The sequence below is a fragment of the Ambystoma mexicanum genome, chromosome 6q (genome assembly GCF_040938575.1).
Source record: "Ambystoma mexicanum isolate Mex_15411 chromosome 6q, UKY_AmexF1_1, whole genome shotgun sequence".
Classification (NCBI taxonomy): Eukaryota; Metazoa; Chordata; class Amphibia; order Caudata; family Ambystomatidae; genus Ambystoma; species Ambystoma mexicanum.
This window is the reverse complement of record NC_090937.1, coordinates 649,312,798-649,333,872: the sequence shown is the minus strand read 5'-3', so window position 1 is coordinate 649,333,872 and position 21,075 is coordinate 649,312,798. Positions and strand designations below refer to the sequence as shown.

Here is a 21,075-nt window from a genome sequence, read left to right as displayed (position 1 = left end):
AGTACAATAAAGCTAACATGATGTTTCACAAATGGTTAAAAGGTTGTATACGAATTTGCCAAGGTATAATAGAATTGTATGATTTAATGTCTGACATTCAGTTAAGAGATGTTTGGCAGTCTCCAGGCGGTCAGTGGATTTACATAGGCGACAGACTCGCCCTTTGGCAGGAATATTATCCCTGGCTCCCAAGTTGCTCAACGTGGGCTGTTGTTCCAATCTGAACAAGATGATAAAACGCCTAAGCCTTTTAGTAGGACACAAATACAGATAGGCTTGGGCTTTCATATAGGTGTATAGTCTGTATTTTACAAATTGGTAGGTCTTTAAACTGCTCAGATGTGAGAAATTATTGAGCCAATCCCAGAAGTCCACCTTTTTCCCTAGTGCATTTAGAACTTCCTTAGTGATGGTTGCCCCTCTTTGCGTCCAACCTATATCTATAAAAAATGTGGTCATGGCTTTTAATAAGGGTGAAGTAGTATGTTTTTTAATTACTTCCTGATAGATCACAGACAATAAGGGATTGGTAGTGCAGCCAATCATCTTAATATAGAGCCCTGCCCTCCTTTTAATTACCATGGCTTTTAGTGATGGAAGGCCCAGTTCGAGTCTAATCAAGGCCATCGGCACTCCCGGGGACAACCCCAGTATCCGGCGCCAACATTTGCCCTCCATCACTTGGAGCCACGCCAGATCGAATTATAAAAGCGACTCAAGGCTGTAGATGATCATGGGGGCAAACACTTGAATATACAAGTGTCGTGTCCCCCAAAGAGTGAATCCACCCTGCTTGTTAGTGAATGTGGATATTAATGCGGTAACTTGCGTCGCCCTGGTTATGCGTCCCTGTCTGCAGTGATGGTAATCACCATGGGGCTCGATTTCTATTCCCAGATACCGGTAGGAAGGGGCGTAAAGTATGTGATTTTGATGCACCATCAGATTCACTCGGGATACTCTCTTCCTTGTAAATCTAAGCACCTTGGTCTTGTCCAGGTTAATGGTTAAGCCATTAATCCTAGCATATTCCCATAGGATAGAGGCAGTACGCCTGAGTCCACCAATGGTGTTATCAAATAGAACCAAGTCGTCCGCATACGCCAGGACTACGCACGCTGCCTCACCAATTTTAGGAGGGCAATTGTCAACCTCAGCTAACACTGCAGGGATGTCATACACATACAAATTGTAAATCAGGGGAGCTGTAACACACCCCTGTTTTACCCCCTATTTTGGATCACTTTTTTGGTCATGCTGCCTTCGTGGTTTAATCTTAGGTGAGCAGAGGTGTTCTGGTGCAAAAGTCTCCGGTAATATAAGAGACCTGTGGGACAACCCATTGTTTCAAGCTTAGCCCATAATCTCGCTCTAGGGATAGTCAAAGGCAGCCTTGAAATCAATATATAGAGCATATTATGGGGGCTGCCCCTTACCAAGAGCCCGTGTACGCAGTATATCCATCACCAGTAGATTGTTTGCAGTGGAAAAGTCACGCCTGAATCCACACTGAAATCTACTAAGTATGTTAGTCTCTTCTACCCATTTCTGCAATTCACTAAGCAGTAATGAGGCAAAGAGTTTTCCTGTGATGTCAAGCATAGAAAGAAGCCTGTAATTATTGGTGTCTGTGCGACTACCCTTTTTAAAAACAGGGATATGGATTGCAGTTTGCCAGCTTGGGGGAATTGTCACCTGTGCTAAGGTCTTTTTAAAGAGTAGGGAGAATAAGTCGGCCCAAAATACAGGATGGTTCTAGATTACTGCATTAGCCAGCCCGTTGGGGCCGGGGGCTCTAGAAGACTTAAGAGCACTTATTTTATTCAGAATAGCCCCCACTGAGACATCAAAAGGCGGAAGGATAGGGGCCTGATTTGGGGACAATGAAGGCACCGTCTCCCCTGAATTACGGTCTAGTAAGAATTTTACCCAGACCTTCTCATTAACTGGGTTTACTAAAGAGCCTTTAACCTTCTCTCTGTTCTCATTTAGGAGTGCCCAGATACTGCGAGAATTCCTAGAACAGATAGTCTGTACTAGCCTTTGATATGTTTGTTCCTCTCTGCTCTTTTTATACTCTTAATGATGGCGCTATATCTGTTTTTAGCTTTTCTTACATTCTCGCAGTAAAGGACTCCCGGTAGACTCAAGCTCTTAAAGCCCAGAATCTCCGCTCTCAGCCCTCTCTTAGCATCCCTGATTCCCTTATTATAGTGCGGTTTAACGCCCTTATTTTTTAACATATACCCAATTTTGGCCGTGGCATGTTTACCTGAGAATCCCAGGATCCAATCTTCAATGTCATTTGCAGTCATGAGATTGAATTCAGGGAAATCAACTGAAGCAGCAGGATTAAGAGCTTCAATGGCCGATCTAATCTCAGACCAAACTATTCTCGGTCCTGCACAATTGATTTTAATGCTGCCAATATTCAAAGGCAAAATGGGGGGATAGGAAGGCGGAGTGAGCAATGAAGCAGCGCGTGATCGCTCCATTTGTTAGTGGTCACACTCATGTCAACAACTCTAGACTGCATCTAAGGACACATGAATATGTAGTCCGGAGTGCTGCATCATGTTCCATTTGACCAAGTATGTTTCCCAGGCTTATCTCCTGGAGTACGGCCATTAATCATCGTAAGGTCCCAAGAGTCAAACAATTGGAGCCAACCTAATCCTTCAGCCTCCCTTTTCCCATGAGTCATTAAACATGTTGCACTAAGATTAGGATTAGTAGATGTAATTACCTCACCTGTCATATGGCAATTAAAATCCCCCATGTTTTGTAGCGTGTAATCTCTGTGATATGAAATAAGTACACTGAGACTGAAAGTTAGTGTTTGTCTGCTCCAGAAGCAACTTTTATTTAATTTAACTTCCTTTTCTTTTTAGGAAAAAAGGATACGTTTTCAACTTTGTCGAGATCCTCAACTGGAAAAAACAACTTCATGCAGTGGAACTGGCCTCTTCAGGTAAGTCTTTAAGGAGAGTATTCTGTTTTCTCTTTCATCAAGTCTTTCTTATAGTTTCGGTTAGTTCAGTTCTCAAGTTCCTTTGGTTTTTTTCTGTTTGTTTCACTTTAATACTGTTTTTATAGCTCCTTGAATTACAGTCTTTGTTCCTAACTTTCAGTTCTGGTGCTTTATTCTCCTTCTGAATTTCTATCTGTTGTGCCTTTAGCACCTTGTTTAACGATCTCTTCAGTCATTAACTTCTATCAACAGAATATAGTATCTTTCCTCTTCTTTTCTTTTTACTTCAAAAATCACGTTCTTTCCTGAATTATTCAAACACTCTTTCACTGTGAAGTCGTCTGCTTCTCTAAATTCTACTTTACTCTTACTCTCTCCTTCTTACGGTAGCTCCTCTCTCTCTGTCTCCCTCCGGCTTTTATGAACCTGGGCTTGTTTTAAAGTCCCCTCTCGAACTTGGTTTTCAGCGTTTCTTTTTATCGGATCCCTCCTCAATTTCACACGCTGAACAAACGTTAAGGCTTTTCTGCCTTTATTTCCCTCAGTCTTTCATAACGCAGCGGCGCCGGTTAAAGCTCCGCCCCTCAGCTGTGCTGTCATGAAGAAATTCGGCGGCCCTTGTAAGTTTCACTCAGCAGCACTGTTATGTTTAACTCAGCGGCTCCGAGTAAGCTCCACCTCTTGTCTTTACTTGCCGAAGCAGCGATTTCCCAGCCTCACGTGGCACTCTCCCCCCTCCGCTTCCGTTACAACTATCTTCAGATCGAGTGCTTCGGGAGGGTTTTCCCACTATACTTGTAACAACCAGTGGGTCGTTTCTCAGACTCTCCCCCTCCTTATATTTGTGACGGTCTCCCTCTCACCTCTCAGGTCGTCGCGTTGATTACAGGGAAAAGACCTCGGTAGTCACTTGCTTCACTCTGCAATCGTGTTGATCGCTCCAAAACTTCAACGGAATAACTTGGTATAAGCGCAACGGCGCAACTCTTCTTCTTATATATATGAACAGTTTTCTCCGTTTCCTCAGGAGCTTTCAGTAAGCCCAACTATAACCGTTGTCTTCATTCTCCACCACGCCCGTCTCCTAGCAATGACAGGACAAACAAAGAAAGGTCAACACTTGGATCCCTGCCAGGGATTGGTAGTTATAGCTGTCAATTAGCCCCTTCAGCTGAAAGCTATAATTAAACCTTTGTTGCCGTGCGTATCCTGGTATTGCCAGAGTCAGAGCCTGATTGTGGATCCATTGTGTTTCCTACAGTGGATTTGTCACAGGTCCCAAGAGTCAAACAATTGGAGCCAACCTAATCCTTCAGCCTCCCTTTTCCCATGAGTCATTAAACATGTTGCACTAAGATTAGGATTAGTAGATGTAATTAACTCACCTGTCATATGGCAATTAAAATCCCCCATAACAACCACCGCATCATTACCAGTCCTCAACGACCAAGAGGACAATAAATCCTGTATTGCCTCTTGTAGAGGTTCTCTCAGTACCGCTCCTGGCGTATTATACAAGTTAATAAGTAGAAACCTGCCTAAACCCCCATCCTCAGGGTACTCAACCTCTACCGCCATAAGGTGATCCTCTGCTTTACACTGAATCTTACGTGATGTAACCGTAAGGGCGACCCTTATTGCCCCATTTAGCAGGAGATTGGTATATAACAAAACCATCGAGCAATAAAGGGTCCAATGACCAAGTCTCTTGAAGACAAACACAATTATGTTTGGACAATAAGTCTACAGAGCCCTCCAACCTCAAAAGATGGGCAAAGCCTCGACAGTTCCAAGTAAGTAAAGAAAAACATCAATGGTTCTGTAAAGCTCTCGGGAGGGATTCCAAAAGTGACTCAAGAACTTGCTGTATTTCGGCCAGGACGATATTTTCCCCTGCCGCAGACTTAAGATCGTTCACGGGCGTGGCAGGAGAGACAGTGTCCTCAGATTCTGGGCAAAGATCAATCTCGTCGGGGTCCATATCAATGTCAATGTCAACTGCCCGCAGTTCCTCTTTAAATTTCCTGATCAGTTGCAGTGGCGGCTGGTGACTTTGAAAGTTGGTGGGGCGGAAATTTAGCTGGGCAAATTTAAAAGCGAGCGAGCCAGACCATGTCAAGGAGGCTGCACGGGGTTTAAAACCCCCACGGTTCCCCCGCGCAAACATTTTGGAAAAAAACTTCCAAAATGTGCAATTTACTGCCTAAAACCACACAGACATGACCTAAAAAGCATTAGGTTTTAAGTAGTAATGATGGTACATTATTCTTACCTGTATTAAGTGTGATGGTGTATTTTACAGCAGCTTCTATTGAGAATAGCAGGTACTATGTTGTATGCATAAAGAAAGTCATTATCATTTTGTCATGCTGTTACTTGAAAATAATTACAAAACAAAATGACAAGTTTGGTTGTAACCAAACATACATGCCCAAGTCATAAAAATTAGAAAATCGCCTGAAATATTTTCTTCAATTAGGTGCCTTCAAAACCTTGAACATTATTTGCCTATTCCTCAATCTAAAAATGCACCTCAAAGGCTTTAAGTTCCACACCACATGCAACAGTATAGATCCTCACTTAGTTCCTCCAGTGCAGATCACAAGCTTACATTTCTCAACATGTGTACCACATACTATGTTTGCCTGTTTGTGTTATATGCACTTGTGTGCTTTTTGCACACCCTGCTATGAGCAATGTTGTGTGGTCTGTACACTCTAGGCACATCACACACTTGTGCTCTGTAAATACTGTAGGTACAGAGATAAAATGATGACGTTAGACAAGATTACTTTCAATCGCGTCATCGTGTTGCCTGAATGAATGTTGACTGTGCATCCGTATGGTAAATCAAATAGCGTATTTCATCGGACTGCCAGCACATTAAAATACACTGCTTCGACGGGTCAGCAGCCACACAGATTCACTAAGAGTGTGCATGAGTAAACAACCTGCATGCAAATGCTGCAAGCAGGGGACAGGGAGCAATCACGGGGCTGTGCAGAAAGTGCGTACAGCATGGTCTGAACATGCGTTGTTACAGCGTATAAGGCACATATAAAAATAAAACACGCATCTACCTACAAAGCGCACAGGAGCATATGTGCAGAATGCACGTTCTCGCAAACAATCGCACACACGTGTCATTGACATGACTTCAGAGTTTGCATAACTATTCATTTTTTACCGTGTTCCCAGACTAATTTTATACACACCTTTTTAGAGAGTTTATTTAAGGCCCTTCGTGAAAGAGCAAAGGTTTTGGTGTAGCTAGATCACACCCTATCTCACATGGCTTGCAGTGTCCTTACTGTAGATGGTCTCAGGCCCGAGTCTACCCTGATCAGCGTCACTAACTGTTCTTGACGTTTTCCAGGGCAACAAATGTCCAGCACGCCCAAAGCTCACTAAAACCCAAGCAAGCAACTCTATGCGACTGTGATCCCAGCACCGACTAGTGAACCTAGTTCTCACCTAGTATACAAAACTGATTAACCATTCACTAAAACCCCACAGTACTGGAAGTCGCCAAGTAGCATCCTCGCAATCAACCACAGGAGCCTTCTCAGTGTTCATTTCACGTGAAGCCTACACTGCTTCCATCGCAAACGCGTAATACACAGACTGTATAGCCTTTGAACTTTCACATTGCAAACTTTGCACTCGCCCCAACACGCATGCCCACCCAAGCTGCACTCATCCCTCAGCACTTGAATACTTCGTAACAAAAATCTTGCACCAACCATACTGTTAAAAGAACCCCACTAGAGCTCACTTCACTACAATCGGACACATAACACCTCTTATACTGCTGCTTACTCTTGCGCAAACACTTTAGCAAAAACATGTATTTGCAATTACAAATGAACAATTATTTTGTTATTACTAACAGATTGCCGCCGTTAATAGGGCAAATGCTATAATGGAAACTACAACAAGATCTGCTTTTTCCCATTAGCCAATGTACAGCTGTTCCCAGCATGATTTACACATTTTATCTATGAAGTGCCACTGTTTTTAAGCGCCCAATTTGGCATCCACCAGTATGAAAAACTATATACATTCAAAACGTTGCTATGCTTTACAATTTGCCTAACATTGCTGAGAAGGAAGAGCCATTTACCATCCATGTGGGTCTTTCCCGAAGAGCCATGTACGGGAGTAAGAACCAGATAACTACGCGCTGGATCCAGGCATGCAACATGGTGATGATATTCTAGAATATACCATCCAGGCGGGACGTGGCATCTTGTGAACACCCTGCAGCAAGAATAATTTTTCAGATCAACAAATGTCCAACACACCCAAAGCTCGCTTCAACTCCAGCAGGGTGTGAACAAGGATAGTGTCATTCTGATAAAATCAAGCACTCTCATCTCTCATGCTACGTCCCAGCACGGGGCCCCTCATTCAAGTACTGTATACTCCTGTGTGACTGTCTCAGTCCAGTTCAGTTATTGCTGACTGGATTGCACTGACACAGTCACACAGCGGAGTTATATATGGGCCGGCCGAGGCACACAACTTCAGTTTGCGCTTTCTGTCTCCCTCTACGAGGGAGACAGAAAGCAGCAAACTGAACACAAGACCGAGTTTTTCCAGTCCAGCCGCGGTAGGGGCTACGGGGGTACATTGCACTATTACTACTACTTACCACACAAGTTAAAAATGCAAGGCCACACGAACGAGGTGGCCGGCTCTAATGCTTCTCTTGTGCAGCTAGGACAAAGACGCGCAGCTTTACAGTCACATGGCCTTGGCTGGCTCAAGAGACTGTGCAACAAGTGAAGGTGGCACTGGCGCTGCTCTGGCTCTCGTGTACCAACCTGTCCTGACCCCACCCACACTCACTCATTTGAATTTCATTGGCTGACAAAAAGCCAATGAAATATGTTAACCATTGCTGTTGATTCTGTCACCAGGCAGTTCCTCCTGTCTTCTGTGGACACCACGCTGCTTGCGCATAAACTAATGCTGGAGAACTGCGTGGAGCCCTCAAGCTCCGTTCAGTATTACAAAGTGAAAATTGCGTAAAACGGGACGTGCCACTCTTCCTGTGTGACCAACTACGGAGGGCCTAGTATGTAACTAGGCCCTCCTTGGCCCTGCTACATTCCCCAGGGCAGGGCTCCAGGACAGGTCTGAGAGAGCACTGTCCTGGGGAATGAAGTGCAGCCCAAACACAAAAACAAAAAAATCCTTCGATCCGGATGCAGATTGTGAGAACGGGGCCCGGAGAGAGGAGCACCTGCGGCTGGGCAGCGGGTGAGTGAGGCTGACGGCGCATTTTGGTCCCTGCGCGGGCTGCCCTAGGTGTGTCGCATCCAGGTGCGGAGCAACGGCAGCATTGGAGGCGGCTGGAGAGAGAGGCCTCCAGCTGACTTCCAGTAGGCGGCGGATTGTGGGAGCCCTGCTGAATCTGCCAGTGTGAAGGTACTGGGGGTATTGGGGGTGAGCAGGCAGGCAGACAGGCAGCCTCGGGCTACCAGCCTCGGGGTAACAAGGCGGCTGGGGGCTGCTGGTGGCGGGTGACCACAGATGAGTGGTACTCTCAGCGTGATCTGAGGATCTGTGGGTGAACCCGGCTGCCTTGCAAAGCTTGCAAGCGGGCAGAGATCTTTTGTGCGCCACGGTAGTGCACATTGGAGCACATTGGAGCGCCTTGGGATTGACTCACCAGCTGGTGACGTCGTCGGTTGGTGGTGTAGTGCCTCGGTGGAGCCTTGTTGCCTCTCCTCTTGTTATCTGTGTTAAGAGGTGGAGGCGATTAGGAGATAAATAACCTTGTAAGTCCTTTAAAGAAAGAACACTGTGCCACCCTCGAATTCAAACAGAGGGCTACATATATACAGACGGTCTCACCCATATAGGCAAAAGTACCTATAGTCGCAATATTCCCACCAGGAGACTGTTGGCCTTGTGCCTTTGATCCAGGTGTGGACTGAAAAGGATTTGCCATAACACAAAGAGACCAATAACTTCCTGCCTTAATGCAAGCAGGAATAGAACGGGCACAAACCACATACAACCTAAGGAAACCTAAGGTGAAAATTGTAAACCAGACCCTTGCCAATAAGGAGACTGTAATGGAAAAAATTAGGTTAAAAAAGAAAGTAATGAAGACGCCTCCCATAAAACAAGGCGTGATTACGGAATTCTTTCCATTGAATGTAGTTGGCGAAATTAACTCCACTGCTATTGATGAAGACATACCAGCCCATTGCGGTAATGAGGCCTTAGCATCGATAGACTTTGAGGACATAGACAACAACTCATTATTAGATCTATGTCTAAACATTCAAAAAAGTATGACACCACATCCGGCTAGCATGAGCATCAACAGTGGCATACAAATGGATAGAACCATAACCTCACCTTTAGGATCAATTGTGGTGGGTCCCGGCTCAGATAGACTGTCACTTTCACCTAATCTGGCAATGGCTTCCACAGAGGATGTCCCAGGTGTGGAAGTTGAGTCCCAGGACAAGTCCTTTCCAGGGGCCTCTGAAATAGCAGAAATCCAGGCGTCAGTAGCATCATTACAGTTTGCGCTTAAGATTCTGCTTAAAATGTCCGGGCGAATATTGGCTAATACGGAGTCGACTGCTATGGAAAATAAAGGAAGACAGACGGCAGTTGAAGAGGCTGAAGCCAATTTATCAGAAGCAATTTTCATTGCCAATGAAACTGAAGAGCAAGATAGCCTGGAAGCTGAGCAGGACGTGCCTAGCCCTAACCCTCTTTTTTCACGAAAACAACAGAGACTAGCTAAAAGGGCTGGAAAAGGCAAAAGAGGTGGTACTAGGGCACGAATGGTGCAAGAACAGAGAGAGACGGGACTACTTACCAAAAAAAGTAGGAAAAGAGTGGCAAGAGCCAAGAAACGGAAGGCGACCAAAGAGGGTTATCTCACCAGCTGGCTGCTGCCTGCACAAGTGGCCGACAAGGAGTCTGAAGTAGAGATAATGAGTATAGAGTTGGACGAGGAATACAACGGAGAGCCTGAACCAGAGGAAGTTACGGAAATGCCTATGGACCCAGAAAACCTGGAAACATCTGTAGCGGCTGTCAATGAAACCAAAGGGGAGACAAGGGGAAATAGGATATGTCTGATAAAGAACTTATATCATAGCAAAAATAGTAAATGGCTATCGCGTTCAGACTTCTTGACAAGATTGGACTCTGTCCCACAATTGCGGGTCCTTAAATCTGACGATTTTGTATTTGTCGAACCCTTAAAAGGCCCCAACTCCAAAGTATCTGCGTTACACTGCAAGTTCCTGGCTACTGCAGATCTGTTAAGGAACTATAAAGAGGAGCTAAAAGCAGTAGACGTCGAAATCGACGCTGATCTTAATGAAGTTGAGCCAGATTGGCCTATAGTAGAAGAAGACACGGTTCCAGTAACAGCAGATTATCCAAGCTTACCTAAGGGTAAGAAGATGGTGGCATCAGAAGTTCAACAAATTCTAAAATGGTTAGCGGAGGCGCTTCCTGAGATCATTACTAATCAATGAGATCTAACAATACTGTCTTGGAACTCCCGTGGCTTTACTCATCTGCTACCCCCGGAGGGTTCAATAAAGTTACTGGACAAATGTAACTGTTTTTGTTTACAAGAGACATGGGCTATAGATCCCTTATTTTTGGATGGCTATGTATTATATCATGTGGCAGCAAAGAGGGGTGAAAAAGGTCGACCCTATGGTGGTTTGACCATTGGGGTGGCCAATACTATGGGTTCGAGACAGGTTGACTGCAATTCTGAATGCAATATGATGGCAGTCGAAGTAATTCCGGATCTCAAGAACCCCAGGGGCTCCTTTTTGCTGGTCACTCTATACAACCATCCTGGGGCAAAGTTAAGTGAACAACTACAGGACTCACTTCAAGAGCTATTGGCAGAGTAGCTGTACACATCTAGAGACTCGGGAGTACTTGTCGTTGGTGACTTCAATTGCCATATGTCAGGCTATGTGAGCAAAATGTCGAATCCCAGACTAGAAAAAAGTGGGGTTATGATACACAATAAAAGAGACCCTGAGGGGGGGGCCTGGGATTACTTATTTGAGTCCTGGGATATGGAGATGCTTAATGGCAGAACAGCTAGCGATTACCCTGGTCACCACACATGGTCAAATGGGACCTCATATAGTACACTGGATTATATTTTTGTGTGCCCTAGGCTCCAACAATTGGTGACAGACATGACAGTGATCACTAATGAATGGAGCGATCATGCCGCATTGAAATGTAAGATTAGTATTTCCGGAGAGTTGCCTCTGCCTAGTAACATAGGCATGGTAAAAACTAATAAATCCGGTACTAGGATTTCTTGGTCGGATAAAAATATCTCTTTGGCAACTGAGGCTCTGGGAATGGCAGGTGACAGAAAGTTGCCTAATTTTAAAGAGCTGTCAATTGAAGACATAGAAGACTGGGTTTTGGCTTTTTCAGAAAGGCATGCATCGTCATCAGTCGGGTTAATGATAAGTACGGAAAGTAAAAAAAGAATGCCCTATGACAAAGTAATTAGAGACATGAAAAGAGCGCTAAGAGCTGAGCTCCGTAAGGTAAAAAAAGATATGGCCCATGGGGAAAGATATTACGTAATAGTCAGAGGGATCAAAAACAGATACAGAGCGGCTATTAAAGCCAAAAAAAGAGCAGACCGATTACTGGCCTGGCAAAAAACAGTGAAGACCATATGTGAAGGGAATACTCATGACATCTGGTCCCTGTTGAATGAGGCACGTGACCCACAAAAGGCGATACTGACCAATCCCATTGAAACCAGAGTCTGGGAAAGGTTCTTGGAAAACCGGCAGGCGGAGGACAATAACCTATCAGTATTGGATAGTCCTCCAACAGTTGCTCCATTTGATATATCATATGAATCTATTCTTAATAAAATAAAAGAGATAAAATCATCACGAGCACCAGGACCTAATGGACTATCCAATATTGTTATTAAATCGCATCCCACTTTTTGGGCCAGCCTATTGAGTACATTATTCGAGAACATTTTAAAAACTGGTAAAATACCTAGTTCTTGGCAAAAGGCAATATTGATCCCCGTGTTTAAAAAAGGAAATAGATTTGATCCTAGTAATTACAGATTGCTTTCAATGCTAGATGCCACGGGGAAAATATTTGCCTCATTATTATTAAAAGAACTACAAACATGGGCTGAGGATTCTGGTGTACTGTCCAAATTCCAGAGTGGGTTCAGACAGGGATATTCGACCTCCCAAAACATCATGATCATGGATATCCTACGAACTAGAGCCTTAAGACCGGGGGCCCCTCCCCTATATGCGTTATACATGGACTTTGCGGCAGCCTTTGATTCTATCCCCAGAAGCCGTCTATGGTGGAAATTGAATCTAATGGGTTGTCCGAAAGGTCTTATATATCATCTGAGACTACTACATCAAAACAACACAGTAAAACTGAAACTCGATCAAGAAGGGCACACAACTCCTAACATTACACAAAATAAGGGCGTTAAGCAAGGCTGTGTTACAGCGCCCCTAATATACAATCTATATGTGTTTGACATTCCCGAAGTAATAGCCGCCGTAAACAACTGCCTGCCAAAAATTGGCAAAGCCTCTTGCCCTGTCCTGGCCTACGCCGACGATCTGGTGATTTTCGACTACACCATCAGTGGAATACGCAGATCTGCGGCGGCCCTCTGGAAATATGCAGAGGTTAATGGCCTGAGTATTAATTTGGGGAAAACAAAGGTTATGAGATACACAAAAAAGAGAGTATCACGTGTATCACTTAAGGTAGGTTTGTTGAATATTACCTACGTTCCCCAATATCGGTACTTGGGTATAGATTTTGAAACAACTGGCGAGTATGTGGCCTGTAAACAGGTGCGTGTAATTAGAGCGGCTCAATTGACGGCCCTGTTTCACAGGTTCACCATTAAGCAGTGTGGTTTTACGCTGTGGGGTATTCGGCAGCTGTATATACAAGCTTTCTCCCCGGCCATAATCTATGGCTTAGAATCTCTATCAGAGGTGGATCTAGGCTGGCTACAGGTAATCGAAGGAAAATTTTGGCGTAGTATCCTTGGCCTTGCTCCTTGTATACCAATGGCTATAATAAGATTAGAATTGGGCTTGATTTCTCTTAAGGCACTCGTACTGAAGAAGCGAGCATCAATCTATCTAAAAATGACTCGAGATACCAGTAATGGTTTACTAACAGCTGTCCATCAAGAAATGGCCAGGGAGAAATCGAGTACCACAACAATTGACCAAATGACTAAACTGTATTTTGAAATTGGGTGGCAAAATAAGGAGGGGGGCTACTCAGAGAAAGCTCAAAGGGCTCTATGTAAATGTATAGATCTCTGGGACTGGATTGAAAGTTTTGAGCATCTAGGGAAGCTGAGAAGCTACAAATTCGTTCAACATAGACTTTACGATTTTAAGAAACCACAGAGATACCTTAATATATGTCCATCAGTCAGACTTAGACGGTTTATCTTGTTGCTCAGACTGGATCAATTGCCTACGCTAACTGTTACGGGAAGAAAGGCCAAGATAGCTATTGCTTTGCGAACATGCCGTTTATATAAAGTTCTAGATTTGTTGGAAACGGCAAAGCATCTTCTAACAGAATGCACTGAGATGGCCAGCACATTCAAACCCCTGTTGGATAAATATGTCTTCAACAATGAGTATATTAAGGATGATCTTTTTTGGAACCATTGTATTAATTCTAACAGTATGCGTTTGTTGACAGCACTGTATACTATCTGGCTGAGGATTGAAGTCAGGCTGGACATAACACTCTAAATAATTGTAGGGAATGAACAATTGTATATTAATATATGTATTATAGGTAACTGTATGGTCAACATTGGACTCATGAAGATGATATTTTATCTTTGCTTTTTACTCCATATTTTAATGTTATTCTAATTTTATGAAACTTATTTCTTTTCCTTTGTGTAAAGTTTATAATTTAAACTATATCACAATAAATAAATAAAAATAAAACAAAAAGTCTTTTACTTACCAGAGTAAAGTTGCCATCTAGGCCGTGCACGTGATGGGCCCTCTGCTCTTCCCTCGCCTGGGCAGCTCTTGCAGTCAACCACTCTCAAGTCAGCACGAAGTGAGAGAAGGTTGCACTGACGTCAGCCAAACACGTGCGCCCATTTCCCACCCCACCCACACTCATGAATATCATTGGCTGGCAAGCAGCCAATGATATTCAGTAAATCTGTTGCTATGCCATTTACTCTAAAGTCAGTGGCTGATGCGCTGTTTGCGCACAGATCAATACTGGCGGGGCCAGCCCTCAAGCGCCCCGCCAGTCTCCTACATTGTGATGGGTTACGTAAAGTGCGTGGAGCTACGAGCTCCACGCTTTTACAGTACAAAAAATATGCGTAAAAGTGGACGCGCCCCTGTATGTGTGTCAGTGTGGCAGGCAGGCCCAGTGAACATTGCAATGCAAAGCGGTCTGAGCGGCATATTTATTATTTATAATTTATTTTGTGCACATGACATTGTTTTCCTTTCCACATCGCCCTGCTAAAAAGAAAAAAAAAAGAAAAAAGAAAATCGTACCAGAGATCTTGTTCTCTGCACTATCCACTACGGTGGGGGGCGGCGCCCCCCCGCCCTATGCAAGCGGCCGCCACTGATCAGTTGTGCAGTAGACAAAAAAGTACAGTGTAAGGCCGAAATGTGAGGGTTAGGACCCTTCAGAGGCTCGACAAACAGGAAATCATCCGATTTTAAAACACGGAGTTGGGGGATATAATAGAGTCTAACTAATAACTCGGAACACGCCAACCAGGGGTTTTTACCACTCATGTAAAGGTTCTTAATGAAACAGATGCGGTTCTCATTAGTATCCTTGGCTATGCTCTTCTGGTCAAACAATACAGGCATAGGCGATTCTCCCGCCACAGCTGACTCGGGAGGTTGTTCAGGGCATATTGACAGACTAGATACAAAGCCCTGTTCCAGTTCTGCCAGGGAGATTTCGTCTGACTCCAGACAGAGAGACTTCTCTTCCGGCACAAGCCAGTCTGTAAGAGGACCTTTGGTCATTAATGCCCGTGCAGCCACTCTCGCAAGTCTTTTCCTAGCTTTTTTCAAGCGTGTTTCAGGGAAAGGCCGAGGTCCAACAATCGGGAGTGGGGCACTCATTGTGGATTTCTTATTTTTAAGTGCCTTTTTTGTCAATCTACGTTGTTTCCGAGAGGGGAGTGCAAAAGGGCTTTGTACTGGCTCATGGTCATCTGCCAGGTCCAGTAGTACATCCTCCACTACAATGCTCCTAATAGATTCAGAAAGCTCATCTACCACCTCTACCATGTTTTCCCGATCTTCAATCACCTCGGCTAAGTGCACGGCGGCGGATAGGTTCACTTCCGCTTCTTCACGAGGGAGATCCTGCAGATCTAATGCCCTGTTGAGGGTATTGGTATTTGTCAAAATAAGCCCTGACATTTGCAGTAGGATCTTAAACGCAAATTGCAGAGCAGCAACCGATGATTGAAGTTCAGCTTTCTCCGTAGAGCTCGAATGCAGACAATTGTTATCCTCAACCTCTTTGTCCGGCACATCCTCCATCGATGCCATTGCCAAATTAGGGGAAGCAGACAGGCGACCGCCACTTCCACCAGAATTGTGTAAACCAGGGGAGGTGCTTGTGCTATTTACATTCAGAGGCGTTCTGCCACTGGTTGACATCTGAGGAGTTTGTGACAACATTCCTCTCTGTATGTTTAAGCAAATATCTAAGAGGGAATTATTGTCAATATCATCAAGGTTGGTAGTGTTTAGAGAAATGCAGCCACTTAAATCAGGGACTGCAATTTCCTCTATGATGGTGGAACTTATTTCAGGAGGAGGATTCACGGGAAAAAACTCAGTGATGGCACCTTGCTCCACAGGTTTAGAATATTTTGTATTCTTCTTAGATTTATTGCCCTTCATATTGGTCTCCTTGCCATCCTTTGTAGGTTGCGACTTGATTTTCCGCAAATTATAGATCGAATGGGCAGACCTTTTTCCCAGGGGGCATATCTCCGATGCAGCTCACTGTCCGCCAAATGTTCACTTGTCCAGATAAAATAGGGCTGCAGTATAAGATGTAATAATGGTTGCTGCGATCCACAGGGAAAAATAATTGTACCAGTAGGTCACGCAGAGGGAAAGGGGGTAGTGTCTCAACCTTCCTCCGGAGCCACCTGAATGAGTCCTCTCGCCCAGCAGCTCTGGCCTTAAACACGCGGTGCCTAAGTTCGAATGCCCTGGTTCAAAGGCAAAAAGCCAGCAGTCTCCAGGGCATACCCACTGAGTCCAGTTCTCCACAGGAATTAGCCCAAGAACAATGGTATATGCGAACGCACCAAGCTGTGCAGGATTAAAGCTAGGGATGGGCAGTCACCTTAGAGGTTAAATATCTTTATGGTACACTAGAGAGTTGCATGTAATCTGAACCTCCCAGTCAGTTTCAGTGTAGCAACAAGGTGTAAACCTACTCCCCTTAGCTCATTCAAAAGATCTCAACTTGTCTCAACTTCTAGCTCGCAACTAAGAGACCAAGAACTGAGAGCACTATGTATAACGGGTAAAGCGGGTAATGGTTACACCCCCCTCCTGCATAAAGGCACTGCATTGTATGAGGCCACCACCAACTCACACAACCAGCTATTTGAGAAGCCTACTTTACTCAATGCTGGCTGTGTGATATATGTGATATATGTAATATATATAGACGTGATATACCTAGTACGTCACATCTATAGTGCTGGCGACCTCTCCCGCTCCCCGCTCGCCCCTTGCTACCGTATCCAGGTGTCACGTATCAGGTTTACCCCAATGCCTCTCGCCAGAGAAGCTACAGGCTCCTCTTTAATGGATTCCTCCCAAGCGAGCACACAGGGGCAAAACTTCTCCAAGCCAGCTCTACAGGGCGATAAGCAAAGCGGGCCGAGCAGGCTGGGGTAAGCAGGGTGCCAGAAAGCCGCCGTACACCGTTCGCCGCTTGCGAGCCTGCTCCCCTTGCCCTCCTCGCGTCGTGTTGCGCGTCTCTCGTCTCGATCCCTAAGGAATCAGAGGAAAGGACCTCTACCCACGGCGTACGTCCGTATCCGTCTGTATCCGTATCCGTCTGAATCCGTGTCAAGCCGCACCTCGATTCACCATCAACACAGAGGCCGCTTCCGACACATGGGATCCAAAATATTCTTCACAATGGGGTGTCCGTGTTGAAGAGAGCCTCCTTGCAGGTTCTGAATGGAATGTGTTGTGAGGGAACCTTTTATTGCATCACAATAGCCTGCAAAGAAAGTCCTGACTTTGTTCTATTTGAGTAGGCAATGCACGTTGCCAAGCAACTAATGGCAGCTTTTGAAGCTTGGATACAATGTTCTAATGCCAACAGGCGGGGCCTGCTCTTGATCGCGTTAGAAATCCTTGCTCTGAGCTTTCCCAAAGCTCATAGGTCTCTGATCAGAAATTTGCAGTGCAGATGTGCAATAATGTGGCCCCCACCCCCCAATCGTAATACCCAGCTCTGACCTGAAAGCCTCTGCTGCCTGGTGCACCGACAGGGCTGGCTGGTATAGCTGAAAGTGTGCCGCTCTGAACTCCACAGGCAAGGAGGAGCGGCGCTTGTAACGCGCTAAGGAATGCCGTTCCCTTCGGCAGTGAACAGCTGATGGGGTCACTGTTCAGTCCTGGTAGCTGGCGAGCGTGCTGAGATAAGGCGAGCGTGGGAACATAAATTAACTGGGCAGGCACGCGGCTCGTCCTCATCGCCAATGTTGAGAGATGACCGATGCATAAGTAGAGTTTAAATAAATGTTAATTTAAAGTAAAAGCAACCGCAGGAAGCAGACGCTTAAGATGCTACAGGCAACTGCCGTAATTCAAACATTGCACTGTACGTACACATTCTGAAGGAATCGTGCTGTTCGGGGATTCTCAGAATGTGTACGCATCATTGGAACACAATCATAGATTAAGCATGTAACAATGAAAACTAACAAACCTAACAGCTGGCTGGATGGATCTCAGTTGTTGTTTGGACTGTTTTTGCTGTTCTTGAGTTGGCCTTGCAGCTGCAGTAGAGGACAAGGGACTATGTTCTGGGGAATTTATAGAGGGACTCGGACCCATATTGGTGGAGAAAGGCGTGCCTGTCATTTTGGAACAGGGTCCTATTCAAGTGATTAATGTTACCAAATGATTGATTTTGTTTCATGTTTTAAATAAGTTTAATGCTTAAGAAGACTAAGCATAATACTCGCCTCCACGTCTCTTAATAGAATCTAAACCCCTGCTCACGTTAGTGTAGGGGGTTAGCCATTGTAACTGTTATGATGTCCTCTTTATAGAATGGTTCAAGATTGACTCTCACCTCTGCCCCCCACCCTCTATGAGATTCTTTGGGAATGTCGGCTAGGTGGGTTATTGTGCCCACCGCTGTGATTAATGTGAAACCTACAACTGGAGCTCTGCTGCAGGCTCTTATTCCACTGAGATATTTAAAAGATTCACTGGCTTTCGAAACTTAAAATAAAGCTTATGGGAATGTTTTTACAGTTGTTTTTAAAACGAATATTTTCACAAAGTAAATGCTCAGTGGCATCTAAAGACCTGGCAAGGTGCGCAAGCATGACAGTGTATTCAATTCTGTCTGACCAGCTCAGATTGTGAGCTTTCCTAGGTCAAAAAATGTAGGATATATAAAAGTGAGATGTCATTATTATTTTTGGTTTTAATAACGAAAATGATAAACGAATATTCGTACATTACAAAAAGAACGAATGCGTTCCTCTGTCGTTGGTTTTCTAATCTATAAAAGGGTTATGCAGAGGGACGAGCTTCTACAATGTGGGTGGGGCTTCAAGTTCGGTTTTTGCTTGAACAAAGGTGACTACCCTAAGTTACTGTAGGTGGGGATGCGAGTGAGATATGTCGATTACAACGCTGTTCAACATGGTGATGGCTTATACGTGTATTTTGAGGGCTGGGCAGTGACGCTTTGTTTGGCCCGTCAATCGTCTGTCATCCATCCCTCATAATGGATGACAAAGGATTGCATCACGTGATTGCGTCGCTGCACCTTATCACAAGCAGCGCCAGTTCAAAGCCTCATTTCAGCCCCCTCCCTCACCTTGTGCGCGCCTTCCTCACCTTACTCTCTGCTCCTTCCGCCTGACAATCCCTCACTTCTTCCCCCGCCCTTTTTCGAAGCTTGTATTTCAGATATACACGCCCTCGCGCTTTTAAACAACAATGTCTTCTTTTCCTGCTTGCCCTGGGGGTCAATGCGGCTCCAATAGGTCTTGTCCCGACAAATGCTGCCCTACACCCAACACCCCTAAAGATTGCTGCCCCAGTGGAGTGTGCCCTGTTTCCCGTGGTCCGGCCTCCAGCGACAGGCCCTGCGACCATACATCCTCTTCATCACCTGGCAGTCAGAATACATGTAATCCGTGCACGCAGTGACACCATGATGCCCAGTAACCTCACAAGTTTGGGTGCTTTCTTGGCCGTTCTTCACCAGGAATGCCCTTCTGCCCCACACCCTGACGTGTTCCTTTGCTTACTCTTTTCTCCCCATAGTAACAGTTTCCCCCAAGCTGCGTGATCTCCGACCCACATACGTCTGCACTGCATGGAACATTTCCTCCATTATTTGCCAGTCTGTTACTTCGTACTTCTTTTCGTCAGCTGTCTCCCCGAGGTAGATGTCATGTCTCACGCGCCCCTGCAGATAAAATTGATGGCCTGAGGAATTCCAGGATGCATTCAAAGTACAGAAATGGTAAGCAATTCTTGTTTGATGAGAGACGTACGAGTGATATAGCCATGTGGAATTAGGAGAAGTGGCAGCACAAGTTGGAAGAATCCGTGTGCCGCCTTGACGTGGAAGCGGCCACAGCTCTCAATTGGGTGAGAGACCACAGCCAATGAGTGGACTAAATTGCGATTTCTATATGGTATATATCACACACGTAATGCATCCCAATTTTCATAAGGAGTCGACATAGAAACAGATTCACAGCACGAAAACAGTATGCCAAACACCACTGAAACCTCTGCAGACTGACACCTTGCTGCTGTCCAAAGAGAACATCTTAAATAATAATAATAATAATAATAATAAATAAATCGTAGGTAGTATAGCAAGGGCTTATAGTGTACTTACACTTACCTGGAAACACCTCAATAAACGCATGAAGTATGCAGTGGGTGATCCAAGGTTCTAGGAATGGAAGAATTATTTCCTCACTCAAAACCCCTCAGTTGGACAGAGCCCTTATTTTTTAAATATTGCAAGACATACCAGTCTTGTAAGTGGTTATGACACAAGTCTTGGATCTGGTGGAGTTTCCGGAAACTTGGAACAAGCATATAGTCATGTTCTATTGGAAATCTTTGCCTATTGTCTCGATAATTTGGGAACAAAATGAAGGTTTTCTTCCCCTAGACTCAATGTGGGCTCCTTGGTCGATCTCTTTGAAAATCAAGAGCTTCGCTAGATCTGAGCAGTGTCCTGTCTGTGACTTTAATCCCTGATGGTTCAGTGAGGTCCCTGATTGTTGAGCGGTTAGTATCTGGGAATCAAGTCGGGAGGGTAACTTGAACATCAAAAGGGGGGCTTGAAGCAAAGGTGAGGTCGATTGGTCTTGGTTGGCAGGTACCCTACAAATCGAAAAGTCGTCAACTGCCAAACCAAACCACAAATCAGATTACAGGAAGGCACCGTTATCTTATAAACCAAGAGGAAGTCTTAAACATTTGTGAAGCCCATTCAATTTGTGGTTTAGCTATGTTACTGAATCCCTGAATCCTGCTGTAAAATGAGTAATGGGAAGACCGAGTGGGGGATTTCTAATTTCTGCAAATAATTCACAGAAGCTAGAACTGTATATGCCCATCACTACTTCGCCACACATTTTGACTGCTTTTATTCATAGCCTAAGTTGCAACAATGTTAACACTCTTTAAAAAAAAATGTATGTGATCCTCTAGGAGCTTTCCTAACAAAAATCCATCTTGGATTCCTTAATGTTGATTTTGGAACAATGGTCTTTAGATTTCCCATTA

At 44.7% G+C, this 21,075-nt stretch overlaps 1 protein-coding gene across 4 annotated transcripts in view; it reads left to right on the top strand.

The window, feature by feature from the left end:
• The window catches only part of LOC138516193 (uncharacterized), a 402,743-nt gene that overhangs the window by 37,537 nt on the left and 344,131 nt on the right, over positions 1 to 21,075 (top strand). For 2 of the 4 annotated variants that reach the window (XM_069631135.1, XM_069631136.1), the window contains exon 1: positions 19,117 to 19,789. The gene's annotated coding sequence lies outside the window, so the exon portion shown is untranslated. Of the gene's footprint in view, positions 1 to 2,891; positions 2,972 to 19,113; positions 19,790 to 21,075 lie in introns of those variants that run through there. The other 2 variants (XM_069631134.1, XM_069631133.1) reach the window with 2 other exon arrangements.